Here is a 16,195-nt window from a genome sequence, read left to right on the forward strand (position 1 = left end):
ATGTTTACAGAGCTAAGAATTGGTGTCTAAAGCCTTTGAATCACGAGAATAGTTTTTGTGTTTACAATTTAGGAGGATTGGCTTTGGCTTTTTTTTGTGTGAATCAGTTAAAATGGTCGCGGTTCCAGTAAATACTTCTAAGCAAACTGTCTAATTGTGGTAAAACTGTTAAAATACACAATGAGAGTTCCCAGAAATCATTAAGAACGTGTAATAAACCCCTCAAGTACACGTAAATAGATTCTTACTACATTTACTGTCGAATTCAATCACGGAGGTTTCCAGTGGAAAGCTGTGAAATGACGAAAATACTGGTAATGTTTACAAGTCCGGGTACTTCGGGTGGCGTTTTCACGGGACTGTGCTTTCAATTATTACGAGTTCATGTTTACAGAGCTCAGAATTGGTGTCTAAAGCCTTTGAATCACGAGAATAGTTTTTGTGTTTACAATTTAGGAGGATTGGCTTTGGCGTTTTTTTTGTGTGAATCAGTTAAAATGGTGGCGGTTCCAGTAAATACTTCTAAGCAAACTGTCTAATTGTGGTAAAACTGTTAAAATACACAATGACAGTTCCCAGAAATGATTAAGAACGTGTAATAAACATCTCAAGTACACGTAAATAGATTCTTACTACATTTACTGTCGAATTCAACACGGAGGTTTCCAGTGGAAAGCTGTGAAATGACGAAAATACTGGTAATGTTTACAAGTACGGGTACTTCTGGTGGCGTTTTCACGGGACTGTGCTTTCAAATATTAAGAGTTCATGTTTACAGAGCTCAGAATTGGTGTCTAAAGCCTTTGAATCACGAGAATAGTTTTTGTGTTTACAATTTAGGAGGATTGGCTTTGGCGTTTTTTTTGTGTGAATCAGTCAAAATGGTGGCGGTTCCAGTAAATACTTCTAAGCAAACTGTCTAATTGTGGTAAAACTGTTAAAATACACAATGAGAGTTCTCAGAAATGATTAAGAACGTGTAATAAACATCTCAAGTACATGTAAATAGATTCTTACTACATTTACTGTCGAATTCAACACGGAGGTTTCCAGTGGAAAGCTGTGAAATGACGAAAATACTGGGAATGTTTACAAGTACGGGTACTTCTGGTGGCGTTTTCACGGGACTGTGCTTTCAAATATTAAGAGTTCATGTTTGCAGAGCTCAGAATTGGTGTCTAAAGCCTTTGAATCACGAGAATAGTTTTTGTGTTTACAATTTAGGAGGATTGGCTTTGGCGTTTTTTTTGTGTGAATCAGTTAAAATGGTGGCGGTTCCAGTAAATACTTCTAAGCAAACTGTCTAATTGTGGTAAAACTGTTAAAATACACAATGAGAGTTCCCAGAAATGATTAAGAACGTGTAATAAACCCCTCAAGTACACGTAAATAGATTCTTACTACATTTACTGTCGAATTCAATCACGGAGGTTTCCAGTGGAAAGCTGTGAAATGACGAAAATACTGGTAATGTTTACAAGTCCGGGTACTTCGGGTGGCGTTTTCACGGGACTGTGCTTTCAAATATTAAGAGTTCATGTTTACAGAGCTAAGAATTGGTGTCTAAAGCCTTTGAATCACGAGAATAGTTTTTGTGTTTACAATTTAGGAGGATTGGCTTTGGCGTTTTTTTTGTGTGAATCAGTTAAAATGGTCGCGGTTCCAGTAAATACTTCTAAGCAAACTGTCTAATTGTGGTAAAACTGTTAAAATACACAATGAGAGTTCCCAGAAATCATTAAGAACGTGTAATAAACCCCTCAAGTACACGTAAATAGATTCTTACTACATTTACTGTCGAATTCAATCACGGAGGTTTCCAGTGGAAAGCTGTGAAATGACGAAAATACTGGTAATGTTTACAAGTCCGGGTACTTCGGGTGGCGTTTTCACGGGACTGTGCTTTCAATTATTACGAGTTCATGTTTACAGAGCTCAGAATTGGTGTCTAAAGCCTTTGAATCACGAGAATAGTTTTTGTGTTTACAATTTAGGAGGATTGGCTTTGGCGTTTTTTTTGTGTGAATCAGTTAAAATGGTGGCGGTTCCAGTAAATACTTCTAAGCAAACTGTCTAATTGTGGTAAAACTGTTAAAATACACAATGAGAGTTCCCAGAAATGATTAAGAACGTGTAATAAACATCTCAAGTACACGTAAATAGATTCTTACTACATTTACTGTCGAATTCAACACGGAGGTTTCCAGTGGAAAGCTGTGAAATGACGAAAATACTGGTAATGTTTACAAGTACGGGTACTTCTGGTGGCGTTTTCACGGGACTGTGCTTTCAAATATTAAGAGTTCATGTTTACAGAGCTCAGAATTGGTGTCTAAAGCCTTTGAATCACGAGAATAGTTTTTGTGTTTACAATTTAGGAGGATTGGCTTTGGCGTTTTTTTTGTGTGAATCAGTCAAAATGGTGGCGGTTCCAGTAAATACTTCTAAGCAAACTGTCTAATTGTGGTAAAACTGTTAAAATACACAATGAGAGTTCCCAGAAATGATTAAGAACGTGTAATAAACATCTCAAGTACACGTAAATAGATACTTACTACATTTACTGTCGAATTCAACACGGAGGTTTCCAGTGGAAAGCTGTGAAATGACGAAAATACTGGGAATGTTTACAAGTACGGGTACTTCTGGTGGCGTTTTCACGGGACTGTGCTTTCAAATATTAAGAGTTCATGTTTACAGAGCTCAGAATTGGTGTCTAAAGCCTTTGAATGACGAGAATAGTTTTTGTGTTTACAATTTAGGAGGATTGGCTTTGGCGTTTTTTTTGTGTGAATCAGTCAAAATGGTGGCGGTTCCAGTAAATACTTCTAAGCAAACTGTCTAATTGTGGTAAAACTGTTAAAATACACAATGAGAGTTCCCAGAAATGATTAAGAACGTGTAATAAACCCCTCAAGTACACGTAAATAGATTCTTACTACATTTACTGTCGAATTAAACACGGAGGTTTCCAGTGGAAAGCTGTGAAATGACGAAAATACTGGTAATGTTTACAAGTCCGGGTACTTCGGGTGGCGTTTTCACGGGACTGTGCTTTCAAATATTAAGAGTTCATGTTTACAGAGCTAAGAATTGGTGTCTAAAGCCTTTGAATCACGAGAATAGTTTTTGTGTTTACAATTTAGGAGGATTGGCTTTGGCTTTTTTTTGTGTGAATCAGTTAAAATGGTGGCGGTTCCAGTAAATACTTCTAAGCAAACTGTCTAATTGTGGTAAAACTGTTAAAATACACAATGAGAGTTCCCAGAAATGATTAAGAACGTGTAATAAACCCCTCAAGTACACGTAAATAGATTCTTACTACATTTACTGTCGAATTCAACACGGAGGTTTCCAGTGGAAAGCTGTGAAATGACGAAAATACTGGTAATGTTTACAAGTACGGGTACTTCTGGTGGCGTTTTCACGGGTCTGTGCTTTCAAATATTAAGAGTTCATGTTTACAGAGCTCAGAATTGGTGTCTAAAGCCTTTGAATGACGAGAATAGTGTTTTTGTTTACAATTTAGGAGGATTGGCTTTGGCGTTTTTTTTGTGTGAATCAGTTAAAATGGTGGCGGTTCCAGTAAATACTTCTAAGCAAACTGTCTAATTGTGGTAAAACTGTTAAAATACACAATGAGAGTTCCCAGAAATGATTAAGAACGTGTAATAAACATCTCAAGTACACGTAAATAGATTCTTACTACATTTACTGTCGAATTCAATCACGGAGGTTTCCAGTGGAAAGCTGTGAAATGACGAAAATACTGGTAATGTTTACAAGTACGGGTACTTCTGGTGGCGTTTTCACGGGTCTGTGCTTTCAAATATTAAGAGTTCATGTTTACAGAGCTCAGAATTGGTGTCTAAAGCCTTTGAATCACGAGAATAGTTTTTGTGTTTACAATTTAGGAGGATTGGCTTTGGCGTTTTTTTTGTGTGAATCAGTCAAAATGGTGGCGGTTCCAGTAAATACTTCTAAGCAAACTGTCTAATTGTGGTAAAACTGTTAAAATACACAATGAGAGTTCCCAGAAATGATTAAGAACGTGTAATAAACATCTCAAGTACACGTAAATAGATTCTTACTACATTTACTGTCGAATTCAATCACGGAGGTTTCCAGTGGAAAGCTGTGAAATGACGAAAATACTGGTAATGTTTACAAGTCCGGGTACTTCGGGTGGCGTTTTCACGGGACTGTGCTTTCAAATATTAAGAGTTCATGTTTACAGAGCTAAGAATTGGTGTCTAAAGCCTTTGAATCACGAGAATAGTTTTTGTGTTTACAATTTAGGAGGATTGGCTTTGGCGTTTTTTTTGTGTGAATCAGTTAAAATGGTCGCGGTTCCAGTAAATACTTCTAAGCAAACTGTCTAATTGTGGTAAAACTGTTAAAATACACAATGAGAGTTCCCAGAAATCATTAAGAACGTGTAATAAACCCCTCAAGTACACGTAAATAGATTCTTACTACATTTACTGTCGAATTCAATCACGGAGGTTTCCAGTGGAAAGCTGTGAAATGACGAAAATACTGGTAATGTTTACAAGTCCGGGTACTTCGGGTGGCGTTTTCACGGGACTGTGCTTTCAATTATTACGAGTTCATGTTTACAGAGCTCAGAATTGGTGTCTAAAGCCTTTGAATCACGAGAATAGTTTTTGTGTTTACAATTTAGGAGGATTGGCTTTGGCGTTTTTTTTGTGTGAATCAGTTAAAATGGTGGCGGTTCCAGTAAATACTTCTAAGCAAACTGTCTAATTGTGGTAAAACTGTTAAAATACACAATGAGAGTTCCCAGAAATGATTAAGAACGTGTAATAAACATCTCAAGTACACGTAAATAGATTCTTACTACATTTACTGTCGAATTCAACACGGAGGTTTCCAGTGGAAAGCTGTGAAATGACGAAAATACTGGTAATGTTTACAAGTACGGGTACTTCTGGTGGCGTTTTCACGGGACTGTGCTTTCAAATATTAAGAGTTCATGTTTACAGAGCTCAGAATTGGTGTCTAAAGCCTTTGAATCACGAGAATAGTTTTTGTGTTTACAATTTAGGAGGATTGGCTTTGGCGTTTTTTTTGTGTGAATCAGTCAAAATGGTGGCGGTTCCAGTAAATACTTCTAAGCAAACTGTCTAATTGTGGTAAAACTGTTAAAATACACAATGAGAGTTCCCAGAAATGATTAAGAACGTGTAATAAACATCTCAAGTACACGTAAATAGATACTTACTACATTTACTGTCGAATTCAACACGGAGGTTTCCAGTGGAAAGCTGTGAAATGACGAAAATACTGGGAATGTTTACAAGTACGGGTACTTCTGGTGGCGTTTTCACGGGACTGTGCTTTCAAATATTAAGAGTTCATGTTTACAGAGCTCAGAATTGGTGTCTAAAGCCTTTGAATGACGAGAATAGTTTTTGTGTTTACAATTTAGGAGGATTGGCTTTGGCGTTTTTTTTGTGTGAATCAGTCAAAATGGTGGCGGTTCCAGTAAATACTTCTAAGCAAACTGTCTAATTGTGGTAAAACTGTTAAAATACACAATGAGAGTTCCCAGAAATGATTAAGAACGTGTAATAAACCCCTCAAGTACACGTAAATAGATTCTTACTACATTTACTGTCGAATTAAACACGGAGGTTTCCAGTGGAAAGCTGTGAAATGACGAAAATACTGGTAATGTTTACAAGTCCGGGTACTTCGGGTGGCGTTTTCACGGGACTGTGCTTTCAAATATTAAGAGTTCATGTTTACAGAGCTAAGAATTGGTGTCTAAAGCCTTTGAATCACGAGAATAGTTTTTGTGTTTACAATTTAGGAGGATTGGCTTTGGCTTTTTTTTGTGTGAATCAGTTAAAATGGTGGCGGTTCCAGTAAATACTTCTAAGCAAACTGTCTAATTGTGGTAAAACTGTTAAAATACACAATGAGAGTTCCCAGAAATGATTAAGAACGTGTAATAAACCCCTCAAGTACACGTAAATAGATTCTTACTACATTTACTGTCGAATTCAACACGGAGGTTTCCAGTGGAAAGCTGTGAAATGACGAAAATACTGGTAATGTTTACAAGTACGGGTACTTCTGGTGGCGTTTTCACGGGTCTGTGCTTTCAAATATTAAGAGTTCATGTTTACAGAGCTCAGAATTGGTGTCTAAAGCCTTTGAATGACGAGAATAGTGTTTTTGTTTACAATTTAGGAGGATTGGCTTTGGCGTTTTTTTTGTGTGAATCAGTTAAAATGGTGGCGGTTCCAGTAAATACTTCTAAGCAAACTGTCTAATTGTGGTAAAACTGTTAAAATACACAATGAGAGTTCCCAGAAATGATTAAGAACGTGTAATAAACATCTCAAGTACACGTAAATAGATTCTTACTACATTTACTGTCGAATTCAATCACGGAGGTTTCCAGTGGAAAGCTGTGAAATGACGAAAATACTGGTAATGTTTACAAGTACGGGTACTTCTGGTGGCGTTTTCACGGGTCTGTGCTTTCAAATATTAAGAGTTCATGTTTACAGAGCTCAGAATTGGTGTCTAAAGCCTTTGAATCACGAGAATAGTTTTTGTGTTTACAATTTAGGAGGATTGGCTTTGGCGTTTTTTTTGTGTGAATCAGTCAAAATGGTGGCGGTTCCAGTAAATACTTCTAAGCAAACTGTCTAATTGTGGTAAAACTGTTAAAATACACAATGAGAGTTCCCAGAAATGATTAAGAACGTGTAATAAACATCTCAAGTACACGTAAATAGATTCTTACTACATTTACTGTCGAATTCAACACGGAGGTTTCCAGTGGAAAGCTTTGAAATGACGAAAATACTGGTAATGTTTACAAGTACGGGTACTTCTGGTGGCGTTTTCACGGGACTGTGCTTTCAAATATTAAGAGTTCATGTTTACAGAGCTCAGAATTGGTGTCTAAAGCCTTTGAATCACGAGAATAGTTTTTGTGTTTACAATTTAGGAGGATTGGCTTTGGCGTTTTTTTTGTGTGAATCAGTCAAAATGGTGGCGGTTCCAGTAAATACTTCTAAGCAAACTGTCTAATTGTGGTAAAACTGTTAAAATACACAATGAGAGTTCCCAGAAATGATTAAGAACGTGTAATAAACCCCTCAAGTACACGTAAATAGATTCTTACTACATTTACTGTCGAATTCAATCACGGAGGTTTCCAGTGGAAAGCTGTGAAATGACGAAAATACTGGTAATGTTTACAAGTACGGGTACTTCTGGTGGCGTTTTCACGGGACTGTGCTTTCAAATATTAAGAGTTCATGTTTACAGAGCTAAGAATTGGTGTCTAAAGCCTTTGAATCACGAGAATAGTTTTTGTGTTTACAATTTAGGAGGATTGGCTTTGGCGTTTTTTTTGTGTGAATCAGTCAAAATGGTGGCGGTTCCAGTAAATACTTCTAAGCAAACTGTCTAATTGTGGTAAAACTGTTAAAATACACAATGAGAGTTCCCAGAAATGATTAAGAACGTGTAATAAACATCTCAAGTACACGTAAATATATTCTTACTACATTTACTGTCGAATTCAACACGGAGGTTTCCAGTGGAAAGCTGTGAAATGACGAAAATACTGGTAATGTTTACAAGTACGGGTACTTCTGGTGGCGTTTTCACGGGACTGTGCTTTCAAATATTAAGAGTTCATGTTTACAGAGCTCAGAATTGGTGTCTAAAGCCTTTGAATCACGAGAATAGTTTTTGTGTTTACAATTTAGGAGGATTGGCTTTGGCGTTTTTTTTGTGTGAATCAGTCAAAATGGTGGCGGTTCCAGTAAATACTTCTAAGCAAACTGTCTAATTGTGGTAAAACTGTTAAAATACACAATGAGAGTTCCCAGAAATGATTAAGAACGTGTAATAAACATCTCAAGTACACGTAAATAGATTCTTACTACATTTACTGTCGAATTCAACACGGAGGTTTCCAGTGGAAAGCTTTGAAATGACGAAAATACTGGTAATGTTTACAAGTACGGGTACTTCTGGTGGCGTTTTCACGGGACTGTGCTTTCAAATATTAAGAGTTCATGTTTACAGAGCTCAGAATTGGTGTCTAAAGCCTTTTAATCACGAGAATAGTTTTTGTGTTTACAATTTAGGAGGATTGGCTTTGGCGTTTTTTTTGTGTGAATCAGTCAAAATGGTGGCGGTTCCAGTAAATACTTCTAAGCAAACTGTCTAATTGTGGTAAAACTGTTAAAATACACAATGAGAGTTCCCAGAAATGATTAAGAACGTGTAATAAACCCCTCAAGTACACGTAAATAGATTCTTACTACATTTACTGTCGAATTCAATCACGGAGGTTTCCAGTGGAAAGCTGTGAAATGACGAAAATACTGGTAATGTTTACAAGTACGGGTACTTCTGGTGGCGTTTTCACGGGACTGTGCTTTCAAATATTAAGAGTTCATGTTTACAGAGCTAAGAATTGGTGTCTAAAGCCTTTGAATCACGAGAATAGTTTTTGTGTTTACAATTTAGGAGGATTGGCTTTGGCGTTTTTTTTGTGTGAATCAGTCAAAATGGTGGCGGTTCCAGTAAATACTTCTAAGCAAACTGTCTAATTGTGGTAAAACTGTTAAAATACACAATGAGAGTTCCCAGAAATGATTAAGAACGTGTAATAAACATCTCAAGTACACGTAAATATATTCTTACTACATTTACTGTCGAATTCAACACGGAGGTTTCCAGTGGAAAGCTGTGAAATGACGAAAATACTGGTAATGTTTACAAGTACGGGTACTTCTGGTGGCGTTTTCACGGGACTGTGCTTTCAAATATTAAGAGTTCATGTTTACAGAGCTCAGAATTGGTGTCTAAAGCCTTTGAATCACGAGAATAGTTTTTGTGTTTACAATTTAGGAGGATTGGCTTTGGCGTTTTTTTTGTGTGAATCAGTCAAAATGGTGGCGGTTCCAGTAAATACTTCTAAGCAAACTGTCTAATTGTGGTAAAACTGTTAAAATACACAATGAGAGTTCCCAGAAATGATTAAGAACGTGTAATAAACATCTCAAGTACACGTAAATAGATTCTTACTACATTTACTGTCGAATTCAACACGGAGGTTTCCAGTGGAAAGCTTTGAAATGACGAAAATACTGGTAATGTTTACAAGTACGGGTACTTCTGGTGGCGTTTTCACGGGACTGTGCTTTCAAATATTAAGAGTTCATGTTTACAGAGCTCAGAATTGGTGTCTAAAGCCTTTTAATCACGAGAATAGTTTTTGTGTTTACAATTTAGGAGGATTGGCTTTGGCGTTTTTTTTGTGTGAATCAGTCAAAATGGTGGCGGTTCCAGTAAATACTTCTAAGCAAACTGTCTAATTGTGGTAAAACTGTTAAAATACACAATGAGAGTTCCCAGAAATGATTAAGAACGTGTAATAAACCCCTCAAGTACACGTAAATAGATTCTTACTACATTTACTGTCGAATTCAATCACGGAGGTTTCCAGTGGAAAGCTGTGAAATGACGAAAATACTGGTAATGTTTACAAGTACGGGTACTTCTGGTGGCGTTTTCACGGGACTGTGCTTTCAAATATTAAGAGTTCATGTTTACAGAGCTAAGAATTGGTGTCTAAAGCCTTTGAATCACGAGAATAGTTTTTGTGTTTACAATTTAGGAGGATTGGCTTTGGCGTTTTTTTTGTGTGAATCAGTCAAAATGGTGGCGGTTCCAGTAAATACTTCTAAGCAAACTGTCTAATTGTGGTAAAACTGTTAAAATACACAATGAGAGTTCCCAGAAATGATTAAGAACGTGTAATAAACATCTCAAGTACACGTAAATATATTCTTACTACATTTACTGTCGAATTCAACACGGAGGTTTCCAGTGGAAAGCTGTGAAATGACGAAAATACTGGTAATGTTTACAAGTACGGGTACTTCTGGTGGCGTTTTCACGGGACTGTGCTTTCAAATATTAAGAGTTCATGTTTACAGAGCTAAGAATTGGTGTCTAAAGCCTTTGAATCACGAGAATAGTTTTTGTGTTTACAATTTAGGAGGATTGGCTTTGGCGTTTTTTTTGTGTGAATCAGTTAAAATGGTGGCGGTTCCAGTAAATACTTCTAAGCAAACTGTCTAATTGTGGTAAAACTGTTAAAATACACAATGAGAGTTCCCAGAAATGATTAAGAACGTGTAATAAACATCTCAAGTACACGTAAATAGATTCTTACTACATTTACTGTCGAATTCAACACGGAGGTTTCCAGTGGAAAGCTGTGAAATGACGAAAATACTGGTAATGTTTACAAGTACGGGTACTTCTGGTGGCGTTTTCACGGGACTGTGCTTTCAAATATTAAGAGTTCATGTTTACAGAGCTAAGAATTGGTGTCTAAAGCCTTTGAATCACGAGAATAGTTTTTGTGTTTACAATTTAGGAGGATTGGCTTTGGCGTTTTTTTTGTGTGAATCAGTCAAAATGGTGGCGGTTCCAGTAAATACTTCTAAGCAAACTGTCTAATTGTGGTAAAACTGTTAAAATACACAATGAGAGTTCCCAGAAATGATTAAGAACGTGTAATAAACCCCTCAAGTACACGTAAATAGATTCTTACTACATTTACTGTCGAATTCAACACGGAGGTTTCCAGTGGAAAGCTGTGAAATGACGAAAATACTGGTAATGTTTACAAGTACGGGTACTTCTGGTGGCGTTTTCACGGGACTGTGCTTTCAAATATTAAGAGTTCATGTTTACAGAGCTCAGAATTGGTGTCTAAAGCCTTTGAATGACGAGAATAGTGTTTTTGTTTACAATTTAGGAGGATTGGCTTTGGCGTTTTTTTTGTGTGAATCAGTTAAAATGGTGGCGGTTCCAGTAAATACTTCTAAGCAAACTGTCTAATTGTGGTAAAACTGTTAAAATACACAATGAGAGTTCACAGAAATGATTAAGAACGTGTAATAAACATCTCAAGTACACGTAAATAGATTCTTACTACATTTACTGTCGAATTCAATCACGGAGGTTTCCAGTGGAAAGCTGTGAAATGACGAAAATACTGGTAATGTTTACAAGTACGGGTACTTCTGGTGGCGTTTTCACGGGACTGTGCTTTCAAATATTAAGAGTTCATGTTTACAGAGCTCAGAATTGGTGTCTAAAGCCTTTGAATCACGAGAATAGTTTTTGTGTTTACAATTTAGGAGGATTGGCTTTGGCGTTTTTTTTGTGTGAATCAGTCAAAATGGTGGGGGTTCCAGTAAATACTTCTAAGCAAACTGTCTAATTGTGGTAAAACTGTTAAAATACACAATGAGAGTTCCCAGAAATGATTAAGAACGTGTAATAAACATCTCAAGTACACGTAAATAGATTCTTACTACATTTACTGTCGAATTCAACACGGAGGTTTACAGTGGAAAGCTGTGAAATGACGAAAATACTGGTAATGTTTACAAGTACGGGTACTTCTGGTGGCGTTTTCACGGGACTGTGCTTTCAAATATTAAGAGTTCATGTTTACAGAGCTCAGAATTGGTGTCTAAAGCCTTTGAATCACGAGAATAGTTTTTGTGTTTACAATTTAGGAGGATTGGCTTTGGCGTTTTTTTTGTGTGAATCAGTCAAAATGGTGGCGGTTCCAGTAAATACTTCTAAGCAAACTGTCTAATTGTGGTAAAACTGTTAAAATACACAATGAGAGTTCCCAGAAATGATTAAGAACGTGTAATAAACCCCTCAAGTACACGTAAATAGATTCTTACTACATTTACTGTCGAATTCAATCACGGAGGTTTCCAGTGGAAAGCTGTGAAATGACGAAAATACTGGTAATGTTTACAAGTACGGGTACTTCTGGTGGCGTTTTCACGGGACTGTGCTTTCAAATATTAAGAGTTCATGTTTACAGAGCTAAGAATTGGTGTCTAAAGCCTTTGAATCACGAGAATAGTTTTTGTGTTTACAATTTAGGAGGATTGGCTTTGGCGTTTTTTTTGTGTGAATCAGTCAAAATAGTGGCGGTTCCAGTAAATACTTCTAAGCAAACTGTCTAATTGTGGTAAAACTGTTAAAATACACAATGAGAGTTCCCAGAAATGATTAAGAACGTGTAATAAACATCTCAAGTACACGTAAATAGATTCTTACTACATTTACTGTCGAATTCAACACGGAGGTTTCCAGTGGAAAGCTGTGAAATGACGAAAATACTGGTAATGTTTACAAGTACGGGTACTTCTGGTGGCGTTTTCACGGGACTGTGCTTTCAAATATTAAGAGTTCATGTTTACAGAGCTAAGAATTGGTGTCTAAAGCCTTTGAATCACGAGAATAGTTTTTGTGTTTACAATTTAGGAGGATTGGCTTTGGCGTTTTTTTTGTGTGAATCAGTTAAAATGGTGGCGGTTCCAGTAAATACTTCTAAGCAAACTGTCTAATTGTGGTAAAACTGTTAAAATACACAATGAGAGTTCCCAGAAATGATTAAGAACGTGTAATAAACATCTCAAGTACACGTAAATAGATTCTTACTACATTTACTGTCGAATTCAACACGGAGGTTTCCAGTGGAAAGCTGTGAAATGACGAAAATACTGGTAATGTTTACAAGTACGGGTACTTCTGGTGGCGTTTTCACGGGACTGTGCTTTCAAATATTAAGAGTTCATGTTTACAGAGCTAAGAATTGGTGTCTAAAGCCTTTGAATCACGAGAATAGTTTTTGTGTTTACAATTTAGGAGGATTGGCTTTGGCGTTTTTTTTGTGTGAATCAGTAAAAATGGTGGCGGTTCCAGTAAATGCTTCTAAGCAAACTGTCTAATTGTGGTAAAACTGTTAAAATACACAATGAGAGTTCCCAGAAATGATTAAGAACGTGTAATAAACCCCTCAAGTACACGTAAATAGATTCTTACTACATTTACTGTCGAATTCAACACGGAGGTTTCCAGTGGAAAGCTGTGAAATGACGAAAATACTGGTAATGTTTACAAGTACGGGTACTTCTGGTGGCGTTTTCACGGGACTGTGCTTTCAAATATTAAGAGTTCATGTTTACAGAGCTAAGAATTGGTGTCTAAAGCCTTTGAATCACGAGAATAGTTTTTGTGTTTACAATTTAGGAGGATTGGCTTTGGCTTTTTTTTGTGTGAATCAGTTAAAATGGTGGCGGTTCCAGTAAATACTTCTAAGCATACTGTCTAATTGTGGTAAAACTGATAAAATACACAATGAGAGTTCCCAGAAATGATTAAGAACGTGTAATAAACATCTCAAGTACACGTAAATAGATTCTTGCTACATTTACTGTCGAATTCAACACGGAGGTTTCCAGTGGAAAGCTGTGAAATGAAGAAAATACTGGTAATGTTTACAAGTACGGGTACTTCGGGTGGCGTTTTCACGGGACTGTGCTTTCAAATATTAAGAGTTCATGTTTACAGAGCTCAGAATTGGTGTCTAAAGCCTTTGAATGACGAGAATAGTGTTTTTGTTTACAATTTAGGAGGATTGGCTTTGGCGTTTTTTTTGTGTGAATCAGTTAAAATGGTGGCGGTTCCAGTAAATACTTCTAAGCAAACTGTCTAATTGTGGTAAAACTGTTAAAATACACAATGAGAGTTCCCAGAAATGATTAAGAACGTGTAATAAACATCTCAAGTACACGTAAATAGATTCTTACTACATTTACTGTCGAATTCAATCACGGAGGTTTCCAGTGGAAAGGTGTGAAATGACGAAAATACTGGTAATGTTTACAAGTCCGGGTACTTCTGGTGGCGTTTTCACGGGACTGTGCTTTCAAATATTAAGAGTTCATGTTTACAGAGCTAAGAATTGGTGTCTAAAGCCTTTGAATCACGAGAATAGTTTTTGTGTTTACAATTTAGGAGGATTGGCTTTGGCGTTTTTTTTGTGTGAATCAGTCAAAATGGTGGCGGTTCCAGTAAATACTTCTAAGCAAACTGTCTAATTGTGGTAAAACTGTTAAAATACACAATGAGAGTTCCCAGAAATGATTAAGAACGTGTTATAAACATCTAAAGTACACGTAAATAGATTCTTACTACATTTACTGTCGAATTCAACACGGAGGTTTCCAGTGGAAAGCTGTGAAATGACGAAAATACTGGTAATGTTTACAAGTACGGGTACTTCTGGTGGCGTTTTCACGGGACTGTGCTTTCAAATATTAAGAGTTCATGTTTACAGAGCTCAGAATTGGTGTCTAAAGCCTTTGAATCACGAGAATAGTTTTTGTGTTTACAATTTAGGAGGATTGGCTTTGGCATATTTTTTGTGTGAATCAGTTAAAATGGTGGCGGTTCCAGTAAACAGTTCTAAGCAAACTGTCTAATTGTGGTAAAACTGTTAAAATACACAATGAGAGTTCCCAGAAATGATTAAGAACATGTAATAAACATCTCAAGTACACGTAAATAGATTCTTGCTACATTTACTGTCGAATTCAACACGGAGGTTTCCAGTGGAAAGCGGTGAAATGACGAAAATACTGGTAATGTTTACAAGTCCGGGTACTTCTGGTGGCGTTTTCACGGGACTGTGCTTTCAATTATTAAGAGTTCATGTTTACAAAGCTCAGAATTGGTGTCTAAAGCCTTTGAATCACGAGAATAGTTTTTATGTTTACAATTTAGGAGGATTGGCTTTGGCATATTTTTTGTGTGAATCAGTTAAAATGGTGGCGGTTCCACTAAAAAGTTCTAAGCAAACTGTCTAATTGTGGTAAAACTGTTAAAATACACAATGAGAGTTCCCAGAAATGATTAAGAACGTGTAATAAACATCTCAAGTACACGTAAATAGATTCTTACTACATTTACTGTCGAATTCAATCACGGAGGTTTCCAGTGGAAAGCTGTGAAATGACGAAAATACTGGTAATGTTTACAAGTACGGGTACTTCTGGTGGCGTTTTCACGGGACTGTGCTTTCAAATATTAAGAGTTCATGTTTACAGAGCTCAGAATTGGTGTCTAAAGCCTTGGAATGACGAGAATAGTTTTTATGTTTACAATTTAGGAGGATTGGCTTTGGCTTTTTTTTGTGTGAATCAGTTAAAATGGTGGCGGTTCCAGTAAATACTTCTAAGCATACTGTCTAATTGTGGTAAAACTGTTAAAATACACAATGAGAGTTCCCAGAAATGATTAAGAAAGTGTAATAAACATCTCAAGTACACGTAAATAGATTCTTGCTACATTTACTGTCGAATTCAACACGGAGGTTTCCAGTGGAAAGCTGTGAAATGACGAAAATACTGGTAATGTTTACAAGTACGGGTACTTCTGGTGGCGTTTTCACGGGACTGTGCTTTCAAATATTAAGAGTTCATGTTTACAGAGCTCAGAATTGGTGTCTAAAGCCTTTGAATCACGAGAATAGTTTTTGTGTTTACAATTTAGGAGGATTGGCTTTGGCGTTTTTTTTGTGTGAATCAGTTAAAATGGTGGCGGTTCCAGTAAATACTTCTAAGCAAACTGTCTAATTGTGGTAAAACTGTTAAAATACACAATGAGAGTTCCCAGAAATGATTAAGAACGTGTAATAAACCCCTCAAGTACACGTAAATAGATTCTTACTACATTTACTGTCGAATTCAATCACGGAGGTTTCCAGTGGAAAGCTGTGAAATGACGAAAATACTGGTAATGTTTACAAGTCCGGGGACTTCGGGTGGCGTTTTCACGGGACTGTGCTTTCAATTATTACGAGTTCATGTTTACAGAGCTCAGAATTGGTGTCTAAAGCCTTTGAATCACGAGAATAGTTTTTGTGTTTACAATTTAGGAGGATTGGCTTTGGCGTTTTTTTTGTGTGAATCAGTTAAAATGGTGGCGGTTCCAGTAAATACTTCTAAGCAAACTGTCTAATTGTGGTAAAACTGTTAAAATACACAATGAGAGTTCCCAGAAATGATTAAGAACGTGTAATAAACATCTCAAGTACACGTAAATAGATTCTTACTACATTTACTGTCGAATTCAACACGGAGGTTTCCAGTGGAAAGCTGTGAAATGACGAAAATACTGGTAATGTTTACAAGTCCGGGTACTTCTGGTGGCGTTTTCACGGGACTGTGCTTTCAAATATTAAGAGTTCATGTTTACAGAGCTCAGAATTGGTGTCTAAAGCCTTTGAATCACGAGAATAGTTTTT

Source organism: Myotis daubentonii, unplaced genomic scaffold, assembly GCF_963259705.1.
Source record: "Myotis daubentonii unplaced genomic scaffold, mMyoDau2.1 SCAFFOLD_42, whole genome shotgun sequence".
Classification (NCBI taxonomy): domain Eukaryota; kingdom Metazoa; phylum Chordata; class Mammalia; order Chiroptera; family Vespertilionidae; genus Myotis; species Myotis daubentonii.